The sequence below is a fragment of the Erpetoichthys calabaricus genome, chromosome 13 (assembly GCF_900747795.2).
Source record: "Erpetoichthys calabaricus chromosome 13, fErpCal1.3, whole genome shotgun sequence".
Classification (NCBI taxonomy): Eukaryota; Metazoa; Chordata; class Cladistia; order Polypteriformes; family Polypteridae; genus Erpetoichthys; species Erpetoichthys calabaricus.
In genome coordinates, this window is record NC_041406.2 from 146,817,609 (window position 1) to 146,843,170 (window position 25,562).

A 25,562-nucleotide genomic window follows, 5' to 3' on the forward strand; every position below is an offset into this window, starting at 1 on the left:
GGTGTGTGGAAAATGAACACTCAATGTGACTCACAAGTGCATGTGGACTGTACACAGACGAAAGCAATTCAGATGAGGAGTTGGGGGCGGACACTTGAGCAGGCGGTGCGTACTAAACGATGACTAAGAGATGACTTAAGAAATCGGCAGACTAGAATGGCAGGGGCGGAATGGGCGTCAGACGATTGAACTCGCCTATCTAGAGGATGTAAATGTCCTAACACGGGTTCTGTAGGTGAACCTTCGGAAGGATCGTTACCGGTTGTGCCGACCCGTCGTTGGACGGTTAGGACCCAAAACCTCTCGGGCCCGCTTCCCCGCCCTCTCTCCAGAGTTCCATGTTTGCATTCACCTACAGTCGTATCCTCAAACCCACCCCATTTGGACAACTGTGTCTTTCAGGAAGTGTTCACCCATCAATACATAATTATGAGGCGTACGCTACACCGCGGGTTGGCTAGTCTTCTATATTCCTCACATTCTCACAGTCCTAATCTTGAGCTAATAAAAATTGGTGTCTTTTAATTAATAATCGTCATCATTAAGTTGGAACCAGGATGACCCACATGTGCGAAACTGAACTGCTCAGTCAATACTTGCTTGTTGCACCAGCAGCCCGTAAGACTAAAATCACAGGCAGCTGTGGCGGTAAGCGCAGCAGGCGGCTTCACTGAGAAGGGCTAAGCTGCTGGAGCTGGAGGCAGGCAGACACGCACAATGCTAAAAAAGCAAAACAGAAGTCTTTACTAATTAACTCTTCAATTCTAAAACTGCTCAAAGCCAGCTGATATAATACAGTATCTCACAAAAGTGAGTACACCCCTCATATTTGTGTTAATATTTGATTCTATCTTTTCATGGATCAACACTGAAGATATGACACTTTGCTCCAACGTCAAGTAGTCCGTGTACACACAGCCTTTAATGTCTAAACCGCTGGCAACAAAAGTGAGTACACCCCTAAGTGAAAAATGTCCAGAGTGTGCCCAAAGTGTCAATATTTTGTGCGGCCGGCCACCATTATTTTCCAGCACTGCCTTAACTCTCTTGGGCACGGAGTTCACTGAAGCTTGACAGGTTGCCACTGGAATCCTCTTTCACTCCTCCATGACGACATCACGGAGCTGGTGGATGTTACAGAGCCTGCGCTCCTCCATCTTTCCCACAGATGCTCAATAGGGTTTAGGTCTGGAGACATGCTTGGCCAGTCCAGCGCCTTCACCCTCAGTTTCTTTAGTAAGGCGGTGGTGGTCTTGGAGGTGTGTTTGGGGTCGTTGTCATGTTCAGAGGGGATCCTGCTCTGCTCCAGTATGTCACAGTACATGGTGGTGTTCATGATTCCCTCAGTGACGTGTAGCTCCCTAGTGCTGGCAGCACTCATGCTGGCCCCAAACCATGACACTCAGATATTGTTTTATGTGGAGCCATTGACATACAGACTGACATGCCATCTAAAATGTACACACGGGCCTATTTAGTCTTCTTAGAATTACGTCTCCGTGGCTGCGTTTTCAACACAGTGGCCTGTTTTAGTTCTCAGAGTACACAACATCCTTGACTCACTAAAGTTTAAACACAACAATCGCAGAGACGCACGGGCTTGTTTATGAGCAAACAACAGGGGCCTTAATGCCTACAAATAAATAAACTGCTTCAAAGAAATGACAAGCATAAGTTTTTAATTGTTCACAGTTCTAAAACCGATCCTTAATCTAAATTCTCAACATGTCATCAACCTTTAAAAAACGTTTCATTTATTTTTACATTTGCGTGTATTTACTTAGCAGACACTTTTATCAAAAGTGAGTTACAACAGGCGTCAATGTAATCGAGTAAATATCCGTCTGGGGGACCCCTGAGAACTGGCGTGACGGGACAAGGTGACAGAATTGATCAGCACAAGTGAAGAGTTGAGATTAAAACACAAGTGAGTTACAACTGCTAGATAATAAAACCTAACGGCTAATATCAGTGACAGAAACTCACCAGACAAGAGGGTCCTCAAACACTCGTTAAAATCATTGGGGGAGTCAGAATGTCACATGGAGAGGTGGGCAGCTCACTCCACCAGCCAGGAGCTTCATGTGACGAGAATCCGCGCTGAGATTTGATGTCACCGCCAGATGTTGCTCATCAGAAGGAGCAGAGGACCTCACAAGGGTCTCCACATATGTAGCAGCTGACCCACCGACTACTCTGTAGGCAAACATCAAGGCCGCTACAGGATGCCAGGGTGCGGATCTGAAGAGGGGAGGGACATGTGCCCATTTTGGCTGGTTGAACACTGGATGGGGCTGCTGGTAAGTAAGGCAGGATCAAGCATGGGACCAACACGTACCAAAAGAAATCTCCCAGTCCAAAAAAGGGTTATTTGAAAAACGTTTGGTGAGCATTCAAAGCAAACAGTCCACACAAGAACAGAGAAAGGCTTTTACACACACATGTAGAAGAAAGGGGGAATAAAGGAAAAATGATTCTTCTTGTTAAACTTCAGTTGTTTCTATACTTAAGGATGAGTTATTTCTCTCTGCACGTTGTAAACGTACGGCTCTGCGCACACAACTGAGCACGTTAAGGCGCTTTGAGACCCCCCATGTCTCACACATGGCAAGGCAGGTCACTAACTGAGACTAATCTGTGGTCACAGGGACAAGAAATAATTAGGATATACCAATTTATAAGGCTATGCACTAATTTATAGGCAAACATTTAATATAACTAAGAAAGCACATGACCTAAATAACTAGCAAATGGCTCTTACACCAGATGTGCCAGTACACTTTGAATCATCTACAGTGGCTTGGTGACATGTGGTGGGCCTTCTGCCAGGAAAGAGATTCATTAGTCCAGAGCCTGGACCAGGAGATGTGCTGCATACTCTGATCTTGCGGATATCGCATAGAGTGAATCGGCAAGACCAAGAGGGGGGAGCATCATGGTCCCTGAAGGATAACTGGTCATCAAGCACCACCTCAAGGCTGTGTACTGACTTGGCGGGTGTTAGTGATAAAGAGCCGAGCTGAACAGAACAGCGGTGGGGTGCTGAATAGACAGACTTAGCTGGGGTAACAAGAAGGTCCGTCTTTGTCAAGTAATGGAGATGGTGCTCCTTCATCCAAGATGTAATATCAGTGAGACGTTCAGAGGTTGTGGCTGATACCGTGTGGTCCTCCGGAGGGAATGACAGGGACAACTGCATATCACCAGCATAGTTCTGAGGCAGGTGAAAACCAGGCCAGCAGGAGGGATCTCAGCTCTTCAAGACTGTGGCATGTCATCGGCTTAGCACTGAAATGAGAGACCATGGGACAGGATAATGGGATCTAGAGAGGGGACTATAGATTGTAAAAGAGTGACGTGATGGGTTGGAGGCACAGCTGTCTGTTTGTGCAGGAGTGTCCTGTATTTTCATTAAATTGTCAGTGTTGAGGCTCTGATTGTCCCCAGATGTCATCAGTCTCCACTGCCTGGTCCTTGATGATTGTTTCTTGAGTGTGGATTCAGTTATAAGTTCCTTAGTGTTTGTAGCGTTAAGGTGTAGAAAAGACTCATCACATCCATCCATCCATCCATTTTCCAACCCGCTGAATCCGAACACAGGGTCATGGGGGTCCGCTGGAGCCAATCCCAGCCAACACAGGGCACAAGGCAGGAACCAATCCCGGGCAGGGTGCCAACCCACCGCAGGACAGACTCATCACACCGGGTAACAAAATCATCCACCACCGGAGCAGGACTGGCTTCATTGTCATGGAGTAAGTTCACAGTCACTAAGTCATCAGCACAGTTTTTAAGATGAACCTGTTTTCAAATGTACTGTGACAGCCATTAGTGTAGAGAAGGTAGAAAAGAAGAGACACCTGTGGTGAAGGACCGCATGCCAGACACAGGACTATTGATTTCTTTACTAATTAATATAAATAAGTTATTACAATTTGAAAAATGGTAACAGTTTCTATGAAAGATTGACTGACTGATTGATAGCCAGCTTAAAAGGGCCTTTTCAGGAAGCTATTCTGTAATGTGGCCAGTTGTGGAGATATTAGTTATCATGTTTGAACCAAAGTAGGAAAAGGATGTTCATCTGGTATTTCCTTCAAATGGATGGAATGAGACACCATCCACAGTTTATTCCTGTCTTGTGTCCTATAATAGCTGGGATGGCACCTCCAAGACACGACCCTCTTTGGCTCCATCTCGCCTGAAGAAGGGGCCTGAGTTGCCTCAAATGCTTACATATTGTAATCTTTTTAGTTAGCAAATAAAAGGGGTCATTTTGCTGGATTTTTACTAAACACAAGTCATACTTTTTTTTATTAACAAACTTAATTAAAACACTCTCCTTGTGATTATTATCGGTTTTTTTTTTGTTTTTAAACATCGTTAATATCTGGTCTGATCAGCATCAGCACGCCCCTGATACGAGAGGCTTTGTTTTTGTGTCGTCTGACAAAATGTTTTCTTTAAGATGAACAAATTTAATAAGAAGTCGACGTCTATGCTCCTAGACCAGGGCCGGGCAAACTCATTCCTGGAGGGCCGCAGTGGCTGCAGGTTTTTGTTCCAACCCAATTGCTTAATAAGAAGCACGTATTGCTCTAGAAACACTTCTGCTTCATTTTAGTTATCTCCCTCATTAAGATTATGAACCCTTATTGCTTATTTAAGTCTTAAACAGCTGCATTCTCGGTTTTTAATTGCTCCTTATTAGCAATAAGATGCAAATGACAAAAGAAACCAGCAGCTATCCATTTAACTTGTTACCCTTTACACCTGTGTGTATTTATCGTGCACTAGTTGGTTTAATTAAATACTTGGAAGGAAAGAGAAGAGAAAAAAGTGAAGGACTGAGAATTACTCATCCGTTTTACACTTCAAAGTATTTGGATGATATCCTTAGAATGGAAAAAAAATCTAGGATAGGAGAATGACTTGACATAGCAGAGTTAAAGCACTAACAAGCCATGAAATGTAATTATTGACAAGGATTGTTTTCTAATTAAGCAACTGGGTTGGAACAAAAACCTGAGGCCCTCCAGGAATGACTTTGTCCACCCCTGTGGCAGATCCATTTACTACAACTGGACGCAGAAGGAGACCGGAGTTTAGTGTGTGATTTAAGAGCGCCTCCTAATAAAGCAAACGCATGTCTGGTGTGCGTGAGCACCGACCGTCCGTGTGCACGTGCAGTCACTATCACTCCTGCTGCCTTCGTATCACACACCTGACTCGTGTGAGGATGCGCAGTAGAAGCCCGCGCCACGCCCCTCGCTTCCAGCGCTTATAAGGCTCCTTTCGGGGAAGCTAACGCGGCAGTGGTAGCTTTGTGATTCCCGACCTGCTGTGTCTTGTGTCTCCTCCAACCGCCGTTTCCCTCTTTTTGGTCGTGTTGTGTTTTTCCTCAAACCCTTTCTAAGATTTGTTTGTGTTTGATTGTTTGTAGTCTGAATGGCTCGAATTTTCGCGGAAGCAATATGTTGGGACGTTGAGCCATACAGGTGTCTCATCAAGCCCAAGTTGCACGTTTCAATTGCGGGGACTTAATTTGGCGTGGATCATCGGCCATGGGGAGAATTGCTCAAGAAGCCCGAGAACCAGCCATAACGAAAGCGGGAGCAGTCTGAGGCCGCAGCGGGGACCCTACGTGCTCTCGCGTTACAATGAAGCCGGGAGCTCTGGCAGGTAAGCGGGCCAATGGAGGGCTGATCTGTCTTTGGAACACAGCTGGAGAAATGGCGTGGCGTGTTACAGAGCCGGTGGTGTTCTTGGTGTTGACCAGTGATTTTATTTACGGAATGTACCTGAACGTTCTTGAGGGAAGTTAATTTGCCGATGGGTTTTCCGTTTAGTTATTTTTTCATAGTTGCGTGTTTTGGTTATTGTATCGCTCTCTGAAGATTTGTTTTTTAAACATGTCATTTGTGAGTTACAGTAACTTTGGTCGTCTGTCTTCGCGTTAATTCTATTTGGATTTTGTTAAACCTTCCTCGGGTTACAGGTTATTTTTTGAAACGAGGTGCCTTTGTTAGAAATTAAACTTTCTGAATCGGGCAGCGTTTGTAATTAGGTGTGCACTGGTCATGTGACCTGATTTACCATAGAGTGTGGAAGGCGGGCGATTTGTTACCGTAGTAACTGTACAAAATGGGAAGTTGGCAACTTGAACCAAAGTATTCTAATACTGTTTGTAAACGTTATGTTCTATAAAGGTCCATCAAGTAATCAGTATGTCAAATGTTATACAATAGTCCATTCGTATCCCTGAGCTTCTGAATTTAAATTTCACTCTTGGGGACAAACCTCAGGCCCATCTGTTCGTCTTTGCGGGTATTCTGGTCATACGCACTTTTGCTTTAGGATTGACTCTTCACCTCGTTTGCGAGTTAAACTTGTCCCGAAGTCTGCTGGTGACCGACCCATGCAGTAGAAGGGAGGAGTGAGAAACCGAGCTGGCCAGGATGGCGGAGCTCCTCGGTACTCCCGCTCGTCTTTCTGTGGCAGCACATGCGTTGTACGCGCTGAGCAGAAGGCAGTTGAGTGCCGGTCCTGTTCTGTGGTGCCCTCAGCTGGGCAGTGCTACACTCATGGTGGATGGATTCCTGTTTGCACCCGTTGAAGTGTGTGTGTGTGAGCAAAGAGTGAGAAGTGTGCTCTGCACTCCGTCACCTAAGAGCAGTTCTTGAGTCCTCTCCACATGATGCCTGTTGTGCCCAGTTTATTCATTCCCTCTCTTCTGGCCCTTCCAAGAAATCTCAAGTTGTGTACTCAATTTCCCAGAATCCCCTCCGTTTGGTAGATTGTGTGATGAGCACTTTAGTTTTGGTGGTTGTCCAGCAGGTACATCTCATTATCTTTTGGAATCTTGTGGTGTTGGCAACAGATTTTATGATGACGTGAAAGAGTACAGAAGGGGGCTCAGCACCCTACCCTTGCCGGTTCACCCGTCTGCACATGCTGAGATTAACTTTGTGGCATAGAAGATGGGAGGTTTTTTTCTCCAGACCTCTTCATAGTTGCATCCTTTTGAGTTTTTGTTCTGAAACAGTACGTTTTTGGGGGTCTGTTTAGTTTGCAAGTCAATCCTTTCACTTCTCGTCCTGTTTTTCTATTGTATCCTAGTGCATTGTGCAATTCCAGTCTTACCTGTTCTTTCCTAACATCAGCGTGGCTCCTATTACAGCAGTTGCTTGAAGTCCTGGCATGCGTTGACTTGATGGCCGTCTCACTTTACTTTGATTACTTAGTGCATCTCAATGCAAGTGTGTAGGGCTGCTGTTTCACAGTATGATTGACGGTTCTGCAAATCCCCTGGCATTATGAATGTATTAACAGTCCATAACCTTAATGCCCGAGATTGAATCTTTGACTTCATTTCATGTCGAGTGCATATTGGGATTTGGAAAGGACTTCCCGGCCAGTCTAGTCCCAGGGACATCTTATTGATCTCCTTATTTAATCGCTTGATCTTTTATTATTCTGTCATGTGAACATTCCTGAACGATTCCAAACTACTCCTGTCATTCTCCGATCATTCACCCTGCTCTGTGAGGTTTGCCCTTTTTATTTTATCCCACTATGACAGTGAATGAAGTAGATGGGAGCAAATGACACTGCATGCTGAAAGATGGTGTTAAGTTTCTAGTGTCCTTTTATTGGATTGTCTATGCTATGTGGGGGTTACTGTGGGGCTTCTAGCCTTGCTATGATTTTTTTTTTCACTCTTTTTCTAGGTGTGGTGGTTCTTTACCTTCTGATAGTGCAAGTCTTTCATTGTGTCATTTGTTTCAGTCTACTCCATTTTTTGTTTGATTTTAAAATACTTCATTTCTCTTTGGGGATTAATCTTTTTATGACCGAGGGGGGGTGGTCAGCCATATTACAGCGACCCTGGAACAATTTTCAGGTTAAGGGCCCAGTGGAGTAGAAGCCTTACTGGCAGGAACGGCACTTGAACCTGCAACCTTCCAGATGGCCTACGTCTCCGAGACGCCATTGTGGATTGTCCTTGTAAGGAAACAATTGGGGGAGCAAACGCAGGGAGAGGTGAATTGGTAAGAAAATGACAATACAGACGAGGCTGTCCTCCTAAATGTCCAGCGATGGCCTTTTAATTATTAAAGACGCCCAGTCCTTACAAGTCAAAGGGATACGTAGAGCTGTGAACAGCAAAAGTGAAGTGAGATTCACAAAGTAATCGCGGCTTTTAAGTTCAATATCCGGCAAAAGAGCTGCTGCTGTAAACATTTTGACTTGTCTCATCTAATTGTATACATTTTGAAAAGTTTATTTAATAGGGACGCATGCAAGCACAATGTTGGAAGTCAGGAACTGGAAAGGAAAGATTTGGAAGTCAAACTCGGGTTGTTTAATCTGGAGGTGGCCCCCCAGTTACTGTTAAGACTCATCCATAGTGTGTGTAGAAGTGGGGAGCCAAAAAAATGAGACACGTCTTAAGACTTAAACTATAAGATCTGCAGATGTCAAGTGACCTTTACACCACATTAGGGGTCTTAAGATGAGTTTAACGCAAAATCCATTTTGTTTATAATGGTGGAGTTTAAGTAGAGCTAGTAATGTGGGAGTTTTAATGTTGCTGCTCCTTTTCCTTTGGTAGTAAAAGTTCTCTGAGCATAACTCTAAAGTGTTAGCCAGTTAAAAACCAATTTGTTTTTGTAAAATTTAAAACCATTTCATTTAATTGATTTACTATTCTGCCAACCAATGGGCAGCCTAGAACTTCAATGCTAAACTCGTTTCCTCTGTAGGTGGGTGATACTTTTTGTCCCTGAGGTGAGGTTTAATTTTACAGAAGCTGTGCGTGTGTGTGTGAGATCCAACAGCCGCCACCTGAAGCCCATGTGAGCACTTGTGGCCGCCGCTGCTGTCAGTGACAGGCTTGTAAGAGGAGGTCCAGCACCTCACGTGCCAGTGGTCCCAGTGCTCGGTGGATTTCTCTGTATGTTCCGCCATTGTAGTCCTCTATCGGTGAGCTTGTATCTGCAGTCATGATGGTGGAGTAACATTCTTCTCCCGTTGCGTTTGTCTCCTGACCTTAAGGCCTTTCATAAATGTTTTCACAAGCGCTTTTCAGCTTGATAATTGGTTATGAATATTGCCAGCCCTGCATTGACCCTGCAGGGTCCCCTCATGTGCCACCTGAATACCTTGGCCAGGAATTGCTGTTTATAATTGACTGGCAGATATTTACAGAAATAAGATTGGATCGTCTGCGACTGCAGGAGGCCTCCCTGCATGTGTAAGGTAAGCCACGTGAACGCCGGTGCTGTGGAATTACTGCGTATTCAAGCCAGAACTCCTTTATCCTTTGTAAATGCTGTTGTTCAAGTTTGATTTCTCCTCCAGCCATTCCTGTTGTGTTGATTTAATTTGGGTGTGTTTTTTGTCTCTTAAGTTTGTGCCTGGCAGATTGAAACGGATTTCTAAACCCATCAGCCCTTTTTGGAATCGTGGAAGATGAGTGCAATTTGAGGGTAAGTCTAAGGTATGCAGATATAAAATAGTTTGGTTTTCAATATTTGGTGCATTTTCTCCAATGCAGCTCAGATTGTGGGTACAACAAATGAATTGTAATTTAAGAAAGAAAACTCTGCAAAAGTAGTCAACTGCTAGGACTTGAAGGAGGACACGGTGGGCGCATGTCGCTTCCAGCAGCTGCATGTTTGTTGTGCTGCCGAGCCTCCCTCCATACCTGTGGTAAGCCACGGGAGTGCAGGTACAGATGTGGAGACACCGGTCCAGTCCTGTGTGCTCCTCCCTGAGCCCTCCGCTCTGATGATGCCACCTCTGCGTTTGACATGTACCTCTGAGTGATGGAATGAGCTGCCCACCCCATTCCAGATTCTGGGTCCCCCAGTGTGTGTGTGTGTGTGTGTGTGTATAAAGCCTCATGTTTGGTTAAATTCCATCTGATATTGGTGGTGTTTTTAGGTCTTATATGAATTGTAACTGTTAGTGGTGATGTCACCATTTCTAATAACGCCGGTCCTTATACCGTCCCCCAGACTGATGTTCACCTGATTGTTGTTAGACAACTAAGCCCATGGTATTTGACCACAAAGTGTGGATCTTGCTATTGAATGAAGTGAAGCAGTGATGTGGCGCTCCTACCTCCGCCTCCTGTAGCGTCCAGTTTACAAATCACCTGATGTGTGCATACTGGCAAATCTCTCAAAATGATCAAATGGCCCTAAAGTCGATGCAGCAATAATGGTGGACTTTGACGGATTGGCATTGTGGTAAATGGGCCTACCCAGGCATTACCGGGGGGGGGGGTACTGGTAAGAATAGCATTTACCTTTCTTATTCGCCTACCAACATTTCAGATCTGCTTCAGCGGTGCCACGTGACAGGGTGCTGGCATACCGGCTGTGGGTTGCCACGGAGGCCTACGTGGTTTCATAAGCAGTCCGGTCCTCGCTAGCAGCTTGTCACTCACCGCTGAAGTCTGGGGGTGGCGTGAAGTGTTTACAGTGGAGAGGAAAAGGGAATTTTTAGGGATTTAGAGGACCAAGATGAATCCCCTGATCCTAAAGTGGACCAGTAATGAGGCGAGTTTGACCATCAGGTTTTATTTGCATTGTCAGACTGGAATCTTATTTCACTTTTCACAACTTCATCTCCTTCTATACTTGTGCATATTTGTCTTTCAATTTTGAGTTGGCTGAAAATTGTCCCAATGAAGTAGTAGGCGCTGTAACAGAAGCCGGAGTGCCCTCCAGGCCTGCTTTGGTTTTCTATTTCACAGCTGCGTGTCTCGCTGGTGTTTCACAGTACGATTCACTTGTCTGTTAAACTGTTGTAAGCTCAGTGTCTATCGAGTTTGTGGCCTACAGTCAGTTTGTCATTTCAGTGCAGTGCTGAGAAGGCCCAGGCGTCAGTGACTTTAATGGGATGTCGCTTGTGTTGCAACTCCTTTATAAACAGCAACTTGGCTGACTGATCCAAGTTTACAGGCTGCAGTTCCCAAGTGAATCTTTAACTTTGGTTTTCCCAGCCCGTCAAGTGAGTAGGAAATGGCAGTGGAGACAGAAGTGTCTGAACGGGACTTCTTGTGCTGTTAGTCCAGTGCCATTGGAGGGACCCCCGGGAACGCACCGATTTGGTAATCACTGTGCATTTTGGACATCTTGATGATTTGTGCAATTATAAAAGCAGCTGTGTGAGGTTATACTATGAAGCGATTTAGAGATTGGCATAGTTAACGACATTAATGTATTTCTGTGAGGTTTGTCCCCCAAATTACATCCTAATGTGACAATTAACAATGAAGAAAGTAGATGGGAACAAATGACGTGGAGTGCTGAAAGGCCTGACACAAGAAACTTAGTGGGTTTGTACGAATGAATTTGTGGTTTTGTTTGGGGGGGGGGGTAATTTTGGTGTTTATAATCTTGGGGTCTGTCGTCTTTCAGATTTAAGGCTTTGTGGTTTACTTGAGTTTCAGTAGTGAGTCTGAAGCTGAACAAGCCTTTCAGCCCTCTGTCATTGCACTCCTCGGTCCCGGAGTAGAACACCTGCATTGTTAGTTATCTTTATTAGGATACAATTAAAGAAGTAAACTTGACACAAAGATGATTTGATAGGAAAACGACGGACTTAACACTATAAAAGTTAAACTATAGTGGAAAATGTTAATCTCACACATCTGCTTTTTTCTAAATGCACAGTAAGAGATAAGCAGATCAATTAACTGGGCAGACTGGGAGAACCAAAAACCTGCAAAGTGGGCCACAGAGCTGGGAGTGGACCCCACTGTAGGCGTAGTCACCGATCGGAATATAAACCTGCAAGCTGTCTGTTCTCAAGTTTGCTTTTCACTTCTTCCTAAACGTTGCACTCTCTCGTCCCATTCCTTGGAAATCACTGCGTACATCTGATTGAATTTATAACTCTATTCTCCAGGTCAGACACAGGTTGCTGTTTCAAGAGGAGCTCGAGTGGTTTTGATTTAGGGACACAGTAGTCCTGTTGGTGGTGCAGTGAAGGACAAATGTTTGAGTTTATCCTTAAATAAAAATAGATGGACAATTCTGTTTTACCCTCATAAGCTGCTAGGTTTTAATGTACAGCTTTGAATGATCTTTAGATGGCAAGAAAAGGTTTGTGAAGCATTAGGCGGGCACAGCGGGCATATGGTAGTCTGACTGTTGGCGTTCTATTTGCTTTAAGCTGTGTGTGAACGCGTATGGAAATGTTTTTGAAATGTGACCCCCAGACAAGCCTTAAACACAACACCACAGGCGGTTTTTCTCCATTTGTTTTTGTATGAGGTGTCAGTTGCTAAAATCATGATAATGAAGGCTGCACTTTGAATGGTTTATTTCTTCTTCAAACGCTGCTCAACATGCAGCACTTGCTGTTGCCAGGATAACCGAGAACGTAGCTGTTGGTGACACAAGACTCTCAAATTTAAACGCGGGTTTGAAGTTCCCAATCAGGCTAATAAGTCGGCTTTCAAAGCCTTAGAATTCTGTCGTCGGACTCGTGGCTTTCAAGGCTAAGGTTGTCAATTCTGGAGCTGACCCTACAGTTGGCTTACACGGGGCATTTTATTCCATCGCATGCCAGTAGTCCAGACCTTCATGGCATGTGGAGAAGAGAATAAGTTAAATGATATCAAAACCAGGTGGCACACACGTGTCCGGCTTCAGGGTGGTATTAGGCTGCTTCACATACTTCATTGGCTCTTTATGACCAACTTACGTTGTACCCCAAAAGTTAAGACCTCATGCTGCCAGTATAAAATGGTAATGTTTGTCATGTTGTGCTCACTTTTTTCCTTTTCAGGGCTTTCATATAGAATTTTAATTGTTAGATGGGAGCCGCTGTGTGAAGTTTTGACTGCTTGAATCATTGTGCAGATTTCTTCACTTGGACTGACCGCAAAGCACTCTGGTACTGCACACCCTGGACACCAGAGCTGTCTTTTTAGTTCGCTTTTATCGTTTTGTAGGCCAGTCTGTTCACCTCCTCCTCCTCATAGCAGGAGAGTTCTTGGCCACACTACTCCAAATGGTCTTCCCTGGGGATCTTTGTGACAAAAAGTGCCCTCCCCAGAGGTCCTCGCATAACTCCAATTCAGATTGTACATTTTTTCGACTGTCTGGGGGGGTTAGGAATAAAAACCTCCTCCTATAAAAGATCTTTGATATAAATTAGTCACTCGGAGGCCCAAACTACACCTCTGGTATTCCAGCTCGCTTCTCCAGCTGTGTTGGGTAAGTTAGCCAGTAGAGGATTGACACAAGTGTAAGCCATGGCATTATGGGAGTGGGTACGGACACACCTGCTGCATCCAGTGTTCACCGCTGCAAAGCTCCTCATTTGTAGCTCTGTGTGCCCCCCAGTGGTCCTAATGGGGGTTAAGGTTTTCTCTATGTTCTTTCGTGGAGTGTCCTTTGTTCTGCACTCTGTCCAAAAATAAAGTTGCACTTGATGCCTAGATGTGGGGTGCCATGTTTTCACCATTGCATTTCTCTCTTGACCATAAAGCTCTTGTTTTAAGATCCCTGTGTTCATGTTGGCTTGTAAGTCACTAAAGGTGCCGCCACCTGAAGAATTTGAGATGCAGTCCGTCCCTGGTTGACTATACAGGCTTCATTTGTTAATGGCCGGACTTGTCCAAAAACTGGTCATCCTTAATAAACTGCTTACAAGTGTACTAGGCATCGCTCTGTCAGGTAATTCATGTCCGCCCTGTTGAAGAATTAGTCTATTAAAGCCCAGTGCTGTTCATATTTTTATTTCTGACTATGCTGTGTTGACTTTTTTTTTTTTGTTTTTTGGCTTTGCTCAAGTGTATGAATCTAGATGACCGAAGTGGACTCTTGAACATGGCACCTCTAGTCCCACAGATGGCAAGGGTGGAAGATCATGTGTGCATTATGGAAGGTGAGTCTGTCATTAAGGTCTACAGATAATATTAAATTGAGAGATTTGGGCAGAATGTCTGCAGCAGATATTCATAGACAAGCCACATGTAATTTAAAGCAATCTACTGAACATTCAACTTTGATTACACATTCGTAAAATAAAACTCGAGGCCATGGGAGAAGTCTGCTTCAGCTGGGATGCTCTCATATCTGTGTCTCCCTCCTAATTTATCTGTAAGTCCACATTGACATTAAAACGCTTTTACTGCAGGATTTGTCATACAGCAGTTTGCAGAAGGCAGTAATGTGAAAGGCAGTGATCCTGCAGTTAAACCAGTCTGACTCGGACTCTGTGGCCGACTTCATCATTTGCAGTCATTCCTCATGAAGTTCTCGTCACCCTCGGAAAAGCCTTCAGCAGACGTCCAGGATCCTCCCATGATCACCTTTTAACAGGCTGGCAGAGCTACTTCTATCAATGGTAATTAGAATTTTGTTTTCACCAGGTCGCGGGTGCTGTAGTTTGTTCTAGGACAAGTGTTTCTTTCCTGCATAGGCTTTGAACCAGACCTGTGTATAATAAAGAGATCTCTTGACCGTTGTGTTAGTGCGGCCTCTGCTTCAGAATCCATTCACAATTTTATCAGTGCTGTTACGGGGTTTCTGTTCCTCTCTTGGGTGTACAGCTTTACCTTTCTGTGACTTAAGTCAGGTGGCTTGTGAAGCAGAAGTGTTATCTACAGCTCCTTCCATTCCTAGTACACTAAAACCTTTCTACCTCTTTCAGAGTTTCCAAGTAATGAGGTTGACTTTTGCAAGCAAGCATTGTGGATGAGGAGTTTCTTCATACTCGTCTCCTGTTCACTGGGCTAATCAATCTACTTGAAGAGGAACCCCAGAAATGGAACCCATGTCCTGCTGCTCATCTCACTCCACCTGGATTCTCTCGTACAGGTCATTCATTTCCCAATTTGACAAACTGGTCCTTCTACAGGAGCCTCTCTTCCTAGCCCTACCTTGATCTCCTTCTGTTGAACACATAACTACAAGTTCTTGGCCTGTAGCAAACTTCAGAGGAGAGCCAAAGTCCACAGCAAGCTGTTTGTAATGTGACTGGAGTGGCTGTGTCCCTTGTAAATACAAGGGTATTGGTGGTGGTGGTGGTGTATGTAGTCTTTGTGGCAAATTCAGCACTAAAAGGGCCTCTTGCCAGGCTAAAGTCTCATTCACTGTATTTATGTAGGAAGCACCCACTGAGGGGAAGTGGGGTGTCGGTGGCAGCTAATGGATCAGACCTCGCAGAGGAGGAGTTATTGTAGAACTCCTCCGCATAGCCACACTGGTCTGTTTGTGTTCTTTCACAGCCCCTTTTCAAAGACCAGGAGAAGATTCGCTCCTTCTCACCTCGGGGACTCCTATTTCTCCAGGTCTCTTAATCTCGTCCTTTATCACCGCAGGTTCTTCATGGCTGCTGTCACTCCTTTCATCTGCCCTGGCTTTGTTCCTTCCTTCCTCCTAGATTTGTTACCTGTTTGACGCTTTAACTCCATGGCCTTGAAATGTTGTCAATCCTGGGGCTGTGGAGGCCGCTTTCCTTCTGCTGGTCCAGACTCAGCCTGTCTGATGGAATTCTTGGGGATTTTCGCTCACTTATTTGTTTTCCATCTCCAGCATCGTGCAGTGCTGATTTTATTTCGTAATCCTTCTGCTTTTCACCTTTTGAAAGTCCAGTGTCGGCTTTTCAGGGAGTTGTCACCTAAATAAATGCAGTGGTTGAGTAACGAGTTTGTAAGTCAAGGTTATGATGCACATTCATTTTGTTTTATTAGGTTTAGGTTGTTGGGTCATGTGACAGTGGTTTGTCACCAGACTAATTCTAGTATAAATGTTGCCCACCACAAAAGTAGTCCACATCCACCAGTATGAACTGGTTCTCACAGAACTTTTGTCTCTCGCTAGCACTGCCTGCGATTTCTGCCTTGTGTTGGTATCTCCTGGCCTTTCCTGTCGCTTGAACTCTTGTCTCATAGCCGCTGTTTGGAGCACTGGCTGTGGCCGTGGACCCTCGGCAAAATAAACGTTTGTAGTTGGTCTGTTAGTAATACGGGTAGAGTGGAGTTTGAATTGTGTGGCTATGATGTAGACTTAGTTGGATGGAGTGCCATTCAGTCGTGATTTGTTCCAGGGTGTGTGGTTTTTTATTTTTCAAAAGTCGTCTTTAGTGAGGTTGAAGTCTGTATTCTACTATCCATTGTCTAGGTGACTTTTTTTTTTTTAGTGCTTTTGTCATATCCAACTTTAATTTGGAACGAGTAAGATATAACTTCTAGTTGGTCATTTTTGATTTCTGTGGCCTGTTGTATCTATTAATGTCCACTAGGTGGGGCTGACGTCCCATTTCTTAAAGCACAAAAGGGCCATTGGGAAGAGTTAAAGCCAAATTAATGCTAAAGATTTAAATAAATTTATTCTGGTCTTGGGTTATTGAGCCAGTTAAAGCCCACCAACCAGTGCACGGCTCAGAGATCTGAATCTTAATGGCGACCCTTCAGGGCCCTAGGGTCACCATTTCCTTTAGATCTCTCGCCCCATGCCTGGTGAGGGAGAATGTGGCTGCCCAGACCTGGCACTAGTGCCAGGATGTCGATGTCCAGGTAAAGTGAAGGATAGATTGCCACACTTGTATTCAAGGGTTGGTTGAATTTCTTGGAAGACAGTGCAGTAGAAAAGGACCCCCTGCTAGTGAAGACTGGAAATGGAGGAATCTCCTGACTTGGATTGAGCTGTGTGAAGGATGAAGAGTAAAGGGCAAAGAAAATGGTGTAGCGGAGACGCAGACAGATGAGGTTTAAATGACAGAACCAGAGGAAAAGAGGCAGTTTGGAGTCCACCTATATAAACCGGGCAGTGTCGTCACAAGAACAGGTCTTTAATAAAGTAGTAGTGGCTTTCATAAATATGCCATAACATATCCGTGATGGTCCTGGGGGCTCGTCACTCCTGAAGGATTTCAGCATTGGGATTCTAAAGCGTCGGATCCCCTGGACTAGCTGATGGCTTTCGGCAGGCGCTTTTCTCCAAAGCAAGTTAACGCTATCCTGTTAATTCTGCAAGAGTAACCGGACAGGTGGAGTTCTCTCCTGTAACTAAAAAATACAAGTTTAACAGTACAAATATTTCAATTTGTGGTTTTGAACTTATTTTGAGTGAATTCCAAAATGAGCTGGCTTTGTAAGAACACTTAAACTGTTGTCAGAGCGAGCGTCTGGCTTACGTAGGCTTGTAAGAGTTGGATTTGCATCGCTGGAGGAGTCCAGTAGATTCCGATTTGAAACATTGTGTACTCCTGGGGTGTTCTAATTGGCCAAATGTGTCCCTTTTTTATGGTGTGCCCCATCTTTAAGGCTTTCAGTGTGAAGTCCGACTTGCCAGTCTGTAAAAACCACCTTTTGTGCCGAGTGCTCCGACTTGTCTGGCGTGTGCATTTGAGAGGTCGTGGACTGCTTTTTGAAATGCTAAGCTTGACTCCGCAGTTTCGAGCAAAAGCTTTTCCAGACAGGAGTTTGCTGTTCTCTTTCTGTCTTCACTTTTATCACGTGTCACTGTGCTGAGCGATGGCATTACTGAAACTTGAAAAGAGAACTGGCAATATCTGCAATTTATTAAAATATTGATTTACGTTTTAGATTTTTTTTGTTCTTTCCAGGATGGAGACAAGGGGCCTGCCGTCCTACTTAATCTTGTGTAGTTACCTAAATCCTGGTGGCCAGTGAGGTGGATGAAAGGCCATTATTGCAACTTTTATCCTGTTATGGAATTAAACAAGTGTGTCTGTCTCCTTGGAGGAGGAGATGCACCCAATGAGCTGTGAGCAGCTGTCCCATTCCAGTGAGGCAGTTGACGTTACTCAAATTGTTGTTCCCACTATTGTGACATTTGGCCATACTAACTGAACAAAGGCCACTGGAAAGCCTAAACGTGTGGCTGGCATTGTCTGTCATTGTGCCTGTGGCTGCTCTAAGTGAAGGCCGTGCTCGAGCGTCCACTTTGTCCTGTTGTGTCACTTGACTCCTCTAATGCTGTGACTTGTAATGGTGCTGCTAGAACAGACATTATGAAAACCCAACTGGACAGTCCACACTAAATTGGTGTGGTTTAGGAAGCCATGGCAGTGCCCTTTAGTAGGGCAACTGAGATACGATGAACACCCTGCCAGTATGAGATGCACAACACGTATTTAGATGGGACGCACTTGATGTCCATTCTAGTTTGGTGGATTCGGACATCGGTGGATGTCAGATCTTGAGAGTAACTCGACAGCAGTTGGGCCTTCATCTGATTTACACATACGGTGGGTTGAAGACTTCAGTCGCCATCTGCCTTTTCAGTTTGGTTGTACGGCACACGATCTCGGAGAACGTAAAAGGCCTCTTCTCTAGGTTGTCTACACAATGGCTGAAGCTTCACTACAGCATTTTTCATTTGACTGCAGCTCTAATCGAGTGTCTTGTATTTTCTGTCGTTTCTCGGTGTTCTTCCTGCTGCCCGGTGTGTGGTGTTTGTTGTTGGCTGCTGTGAATTTCATTGAGCTCTGTGGTCAGGATGTTGTTGCCCTCCTCGGTTGACGTGTACCCTTTAATTTGATTGTCCTGTTTGTTGGACTCGTTAGCACAAAGGCAGACTCCACTATCTCCTCTCACCTGATTATGGTATGTCTTGACGTATAGGGTGATGTCTCTTGTGTGGCCAGAAGTGCTCAACTCCCATGAGCCAGGAAGGCACCACTAATTCTTTGTTTACTGTATATAGCGCTCTTCTCGTGGTGCTGAGTGCTTCAGCCGCCAGTAATGCGTACCACCCAGTTGGATGATGTGATGGCAGCCATTTTTGCACCAGTACTCTCCTCACATTAGCTGTTAGGTGGCCAAGTATGAGATAAAGCCTCAGTAAATCTTGTTTTCTAACACATGGAGTCCTAGGCTTGGCATGACCAGGGCAGGGCTGGGCACAGCCACTCCAGATGAAGTCCTCTTCGAGACGTGAGCACAGCAGGTATTGCTTGTGTGTGTTTTTAGTTTGTTTGGACTCTTGGACCCTTCCATCTCTTGCCTTTCTTAGAATGTGCAGCCTGAACTTTGAATTTCTACCTGGAAGCTCCTTAAAGCAGCCTGTCAGTGGGTTTGGTTTTGGAGTTCACTGGGGTCCTGCTTTCTCAGCTGCTGTCCAGTCTTCCATGGCTCCTTCTAGTTACCAATCCACCCCCCTTACACAGCTCACTTAAGTTCAGAGGTAACCCCAGCAGAATTCTGTCCAGAGCCCCATGGGTCAGTCCCAGGTGAGATCCCACCAGATGTGACGGGCAGCCATGTACTCCAGTGGGTGGGTTCAAGCTGGAGAGCTGCTTTTGTATGTGCGGCCCCCCCAGGTGGTTCAGTTCAACACACACACACACACACACACACCATGCATGGCTTCTAAAGCTGGCTCTGACCCTTTTGAGATTTCTCTTCCAGGTTCACGTGACCCTACCAGGATTTTCACACCACACTTCACTGCAGTACAAAGGTTTCTGGTGGTGAATTGAAAAGGAGACACCCCCCCCCCCCCCCCCCTTTTAAATTCTCAAAGGGTGACATTTGTAAGGTGATAAACTGGCCTGCAAGTGTGTGTGTAAAAGGAGCCGCAGGTCTTTAGTGTCTACACCTCCGTTTTAACTGTCGAGGGTCTGCACTCCCCGCCTGTGAAAGCGAAGGCTTGACCTTCCTTTTTGACGTCTTGTCAGATGTTCTGAGTGTGGCCCCTGAAACTTTCCTCTTAGGGGGTGTCACACTGTGCTCGGCTGCTTGAGCATAAAGGGCACCTGGATGTGACCTGCCTGCTGTCCTGCAGTCTTAGTGAAAACTCTACGGTAAGAGCTGGCAGTCGGACATTTAGCAACACACACTCTCTTCCCCTTTGTCTTTTTTTGTAGAGGTGCTCCACGTTTTATTTCCCATTGCAGTGATTGACTGTTTCTCCATTTTGTCAGTGAATAACTTGAAGAGTGAAGCAGACTGTGAGCCCCCCAAGAAAAGGAAGATCTGGTGAATGCCAGGCCTGGCTGCAGAGACCCCGAAGGTAAGACCCCAACTTGTGTGTTCAAATGTTGATTCCAAGTGTCGCAAAGGGGTCGCGATTGCTGCTGTGTTTCACCAAACTGTTAAATTGTAGGGCCTTTGTTTTAATTCTGTAAAAGTCTTGACACTTCAGATACAAATCAACCTAAAATTAAAGGGAATTTACTATCTAATTAAAATAACCCTCCCCTGTACCCAGAAGTGTGCAGATAGGTGGGGGGTCACATCAACCCAGAACATCCCACCCCTTCCTTTTAAAGCTTGAAGAGTGAGGACCACCATAGTTTCACTGCACCACACAGGCTAACCCAGTGGTTCTCCACCTTTTTAATGCCTTCCGTCTGTCCAGCACTTTACATAGTGAGGACCCCCTTTAGCGCCCCCCCCCCCCCCCCAGTCACTGCACTGGTGGCATTGGGACCCACATTCAGAACACAGGGTTCGCACCCCCCGCTAGGTGGGGTCTTATCCAAATACTGGCTGCGGGGCCTGAACAGGCCTAGTGGCAGGTGGATGAGCTCTCCTGAACTGCAGGTGGGCTGCCTGGGGGGGCCTGAGGCGGCTGCAGTTTTTAAATAATCCCAAGCCCCTTCTTTGTATTTGAGCACCAACAGAGGAGCTGCTGCATTACTTCAGTCCAATACCAATTCAATTAAACTGGTTGGAAAAAAGAGCTGTAGCCACAGGGACCCCCAGGCTTGAAGCTGGAGTGGGGGGTCCCCACATTCAGTTCTGGGGTGGCACTGGCAGCAGGTTTTCAATCCAATCCACTTTGATAAATTGGTGCCTCGGCCTAGTAAGTTCTTGTTGCTTTGAAAACTGGCTGCCAGTCTGTGTGTTTGGCCGCCATGTTTCATATTCCTTTGAATTCCCTTTTCCTGTGCCGTTTACTCCCTCACCTGGTGTGGAGCAGTGCAGACACGGGTGCGAATGACACGGAGTTCTAAAGGGTTCAGTTCACACAGACAAGCGTTTGCCACGATCCCCTTGCAGACTTGGCAAATGACCGAGAGGTGCTTGTCTGATTAAGGCAGGAGTCTGACTAGTCGGTGGGGACACAAAGGGGTCATTGAAGTAGCGACTCTGCTTGAACATGTCCGCAGCACTCCTCGCTAGTTTTCAGTATTTGGGTACAACGTGGGGAACAGAATTTAAGGAGACCAAAAGTGACACCAAAAACTCATTTGAGGTTCTTCTACATGTAGAGCTCTTGTGCAAATGCAAAGTTAAAAAAGGGAGAACAGGCCGCCTCGACAATCTGTGGTGGTCTGCTAGGAGTGAATGCCAGTAGCCACAGCCCACCCTCAGCTACACGATCTTAGAATTTCAAGTCCTGAATATGAACCTTTTGCTCAGCCTCATAGGTTCAGGTATGCGAGGTGCCAATAGGGGGGTTTCACGGAGGGCTTAATTAAGCAGGGTTATGGACACATTCAGACGTCTGGAACTGCAGCGTGACCCTCGAGGGCCCCCCAGTGCCTGCAGACCACCTCTGTACAAGAGTAGCAGGACTAAAACGGCAAATGTGAATTTGAAGCCTTTAACATTTGGCCCTAAATTGGTTTAATTTGGACAAAGCTCTACATGAGAATTAAAGGGGTATAAAAATATATTCTATTAGTCTCTCTCCCCAAGTCAAAGTGGGCACAATGGGGGGGTGGGAGCGTCAAACCTTCTTAAAGATGCCAGCTGATAAAACTTTCAACACAATAGTAATCCTTCTTTCATTGCATTGTTTTATCCAATTTGTTTTTAAGAATATCGTTTTCCAGAGCCAGTGTGGTTGAGTCCCTTGGCACCAACAAACTAAACGGTGACGTGGGTAACTTGTGCCCATTTATGAAATGTTTTTTTTTTTTTTTAAACTGCTGTTTTTCTCTCTCTAGGCAGTTCTGGGGTCCCAACAAAGGTGTGCCACACTTGGAGCAACAGTCTGAGTAACTGGGACCACTGAATAAGGAGCTGTGAAGACTTGAAGCAGATAGCCAAAATAAAGCGAGTCCCGTCCTCCATGACGTGGCCACCAATGAATGAGGACTACAAGACTGGAAATGAAGAAAAGCAGCCGCATAGCTGAAGGACCCTCTGAGCCTGCACCGTCTCTCCTGTGCTGATACTTTTTTCTGATTCATGAAGGGTGCTGTTGTGGTCTTTTATTCCACACTTGGCAAGACTGTGACCTGGTGACTAGTGAAATGGCTTGAGTTTTACAAAAAGCCCTCAAGTTTGATTGGAAGAGCACTGTGTACACTTGAGACCCCAAACTCAGTTTGATTTATTCCTTATCTGTTTGTCCCCATATTATGTAATCCGACTTCTGCTTTGTTAACCAAGTCATGAGAGAGGATTCTGTTATCTGGGCCTGTAAATGCAGCAAATTCTTGTTGTTGTTGGGTTTTTGTTTTTTATTAAATGTAACCTCCCCTTTTGCTGTAATTTTGAAATGAGAACCAAAATATTAAACCTCTGAAGTATCTTCTGTGTGTCTATACACTATTTATTTTAATAGTTACTCCATTTCCTACTAATGGAGTCACAATGGCCACCAATATGGTGAAATGTGTTGTCCTAAATGTCACCAAGAGTGGGGAGAGCAACTGTTTGGTACTGAAGCTGGGATCCTCCATCTTGATCAAAGATCCTCATCATCCTCAGTAAACCCAACTGATCAAGGGGCACACTGTGTGCTGAAATAAGAACAAAGACGACACACCGAGCCATTGTGCCCTGTCCTGGATTGTCCTCATCATTCACTTCTCCTGGAGCTCAGCAGGTGAGGACGGGACCCTGGAAAGAAAACAGAGGGGAGAGGAATACACGACACAATCTGGGGGGGCACTTCCTTTAATCATAATTGAACATTCACATTGTCTAATAAAGTTCTTTACATTCAGTCATTTACTTCAAGAGGCAGCTCTACCTCCAGAGTCGAGAGTCCCCCTTTGGGACTTGGTCTTTCTCTCGGGGGGGGGGGGGATGGAGAATGGCAGAGTCCCCCTTTGGGACTTGGTCTTTCTCCTCGGGGGTGGGGGGGGGGGGAGGGATGGAGAATGGCAGAGTCCCCCTTTGGGACTTGGTCTTTCTCCTCGGGGGTGGGGGGGGAGGGGGATGGAGAATGGCAGAGTCCCCCTTTGGGACTTGGTCTTTCTCCTTGGGGGGGGGGGGAAGATGGAGAATGGCAGAGTCCCCCTTTGGGACTTGGTCTTTCTCCTTGGGGGGGGGGGATGGAGAATGGCAGAGTCCCCCCTTGGGACTTGGTCTTTCTCCTTGGGGGGGGATGGAGAATGGCAGAGTCCCCCCTTGGGACTTGGTCTTTCTTTGGGGGGGGGGGGAGGGATGGAGAATGGCAGAGCCCCCTTTGGGACTTGGTCTTTCTTTCTTTGGGGGGGGGGGATGGAGAATGGCAGAGCCCCCCTTGGGACTTGGTCTTTCTCCTTGGGGGGGGGAGGGAGAGAGAATGGCAGAGTCCCCCCTTGGTCTTTCTTTCTTGGGGGGGGGAATGGCAGAGTCCCCCTTTGGGACTTGGTCTTTCTCTCTCTTGCTTGATGAAAATCAGTTTGAAATTTTGTGTAGAACACATTCAGTCTCCTACTAATGGAGTCACAATAGCCACCAATACGATGAAATGTGTCATCTAAATGTCACCAAGAGTGGGGAGCGCAACTGTTACTGAAGCTGGGATCCTCCAATTCAGTAAACCCAACTGTTGTTATTTCATCACAGTGTGAAACTTGATGAAAGACCACAAACCGAGCCGTTGTGCCCGTCCTCTCCTCATTCACGCATCTGAAGCTCAGCAGGCGAGGATGGGACCCTGGAAAGAAAAGACAGAGGGGAGAGGAACACACGACACAATCTGGGGGGGGCACTTCCTTTAATAAGTCCTAACTGAACATTCACATTGTCTACTTGAGGCAGAGGGACTTTGCCCTTCTTCCCAAACCCCCGAGAGAGAAGACCGAGACCCCCTTTGGGACTTGGTCATTCTCTCTCTCGGAGGGGGGGGCGATTGGCACAGAACCCCTTTGGGACTTGGTCTTTCTCAATGGGAAGGAAGGGTGGGAGAGGTAAGTCGGGTGGTAGGGAGAGGGTGGGCAGGGGAGGGAGAGGTAAGTCGGGTAGGGGGCGGAAGGACGAGGGAGGAGGTGGGCAGGGGTGGGTGCGGGTGGGCAGGGGTGGGAGAGGGTGGGAGAGGGAGGGCAGGGGTGGGAGAGGGAGGGAGTGGGTGGGAGAGGGAGTGTCATAAGAGAGACTAGAAACTAATAAAAAATGACTCAAAGAAAGTCTCTCTTATGACATCTCCGCACCCACCCGCTCCCTCCCTCTCCTGCCCACCCACACCCTCCCTCTCCCACCCTCCCCACCCGCTCCCTCCCTCTCCCACCCCTGCCCACCCACCCGCTCCCTCCCTTGCCCACCCCTCCCCTGCCCACCCACCCACACCCTCCCTCCCTCTCCCACCCTCGCCCTCCCCTGCCCACCCACTTCCCACTCCCCTGTCCACCCACCCACCCACCCTCCAGACTCTCCCTTGGCCTAAACTACAACACCCAATGGCCAACTTGCAGTTGAAAAGCAACGACCACAGAAGGCCGGCTAAGCAAGCAGCTTAACTACTAAGGGCATCTGTGCATTTCTAGACCCAAAAAAATGCTCTCGCCATACAAAGCTGTAAGACAAAAGCGAGAACATAAAAATCACAAACAGAATGAAGCAGGCAGCCATATTGCCTCTCGTTATTTACGTTTGCCCCATAGCTGTAAAGTGAAAAAGAAATCCCTCCTAAAGACGGAAAAGGAAAAATCACAAACAGAAAGAAGCCGGCAGCCAAATTACAGCTACGGGGCAAACGTAGATAACGAGAGGCAAAGTGGAAAAGAAATCCCTGCTAAAGACGGAAAAGGAAAAATCACAAACAGAAAGAAGCCGGCAGCCAAATTACAGCTACGGGGCAAACGTAGATAACGAGAGGCAAAGTGGAAAAGAAATCCCTGCCGCAGTGTGAGCAGCTCCTCTCAGCTTCACGGTTCCTTACCTATAAGAGCCGCAGCGCGCCTCTGCTCTGCTTTTGTGAAGAGTTCTTGACAGCCACGCCCTCTGCTTAGCAGGCACGCCCCCCTCGTGCGAATGTGCGTCAAGTGCCTGAATGCCAATATGCCAGTAATTAAGCTGTTTAACGACTCGTTTCAAATCGTAAGCTCTGCAGAAAAATAACCAAATGACAAATTAATGTCGCCTCATATAGTGAGAACACATCAAAAAATGTCAATACATCCTTTTCGTAAATTATGCTGCGCAACTTTGGGAAGAAAAAGAAATCAGCTCAGCGCGGGAGAAGGCGTACAAAAGTGATTGGCAACGCCGAGGACACGCCCACTCCCGTACTATACTGCACTGTACCGAGCATAAACAATAAGAGTCAAAGCGGCGGCGTGCAGCGCAACTTCAACTTCTCGACCGTACATCAGTTTTAGTTGACTACCGAGCCAACGGCTAAAAGGCCGATCAGCTGCACATACCACCTAATACGGATAGCTACCGTCGAAGTTGCTGA

The 25,562-nt window shown here is 46.1% G+C and overlaps 1 long non-coding RNA gene across 4 annotated transcripts; it reads left to right on the forward strand.

Moving 5' to 3' along the window:
* The first annotated feature begins 5,284 nt into the window (after nt 1–5,284).
* Nucleotides 5,285–22,484, forward strand: LOC114669243 (uncharacterized). 4 transcript variants are annotated; one of them, XR_003719000.2, is made up of 7 exons: nt 5,285–5,682; nt 9,413–9,491; nt 13,818–13,911; nt 14,164–14,373; nt 14,680–14,846; nt 19,921–20,009; nt 21,895–22,484. It is a non-coding gene; the product is annotated as an uncharacterized LOC114669243 (long non-coding RNA). The 4 variants fall into 4 exon arrangements; XR_003718996.2 differs by having other exon boundaries at nt 9,413–9,502; nt 14,680–20,009; XR_003718995.2 differs by having other exon boundaries at nt 14,680–20,009.
* The last annotated feature ends 3,078 nt before the right edge of the window (nt 22,485–25,562 follow it).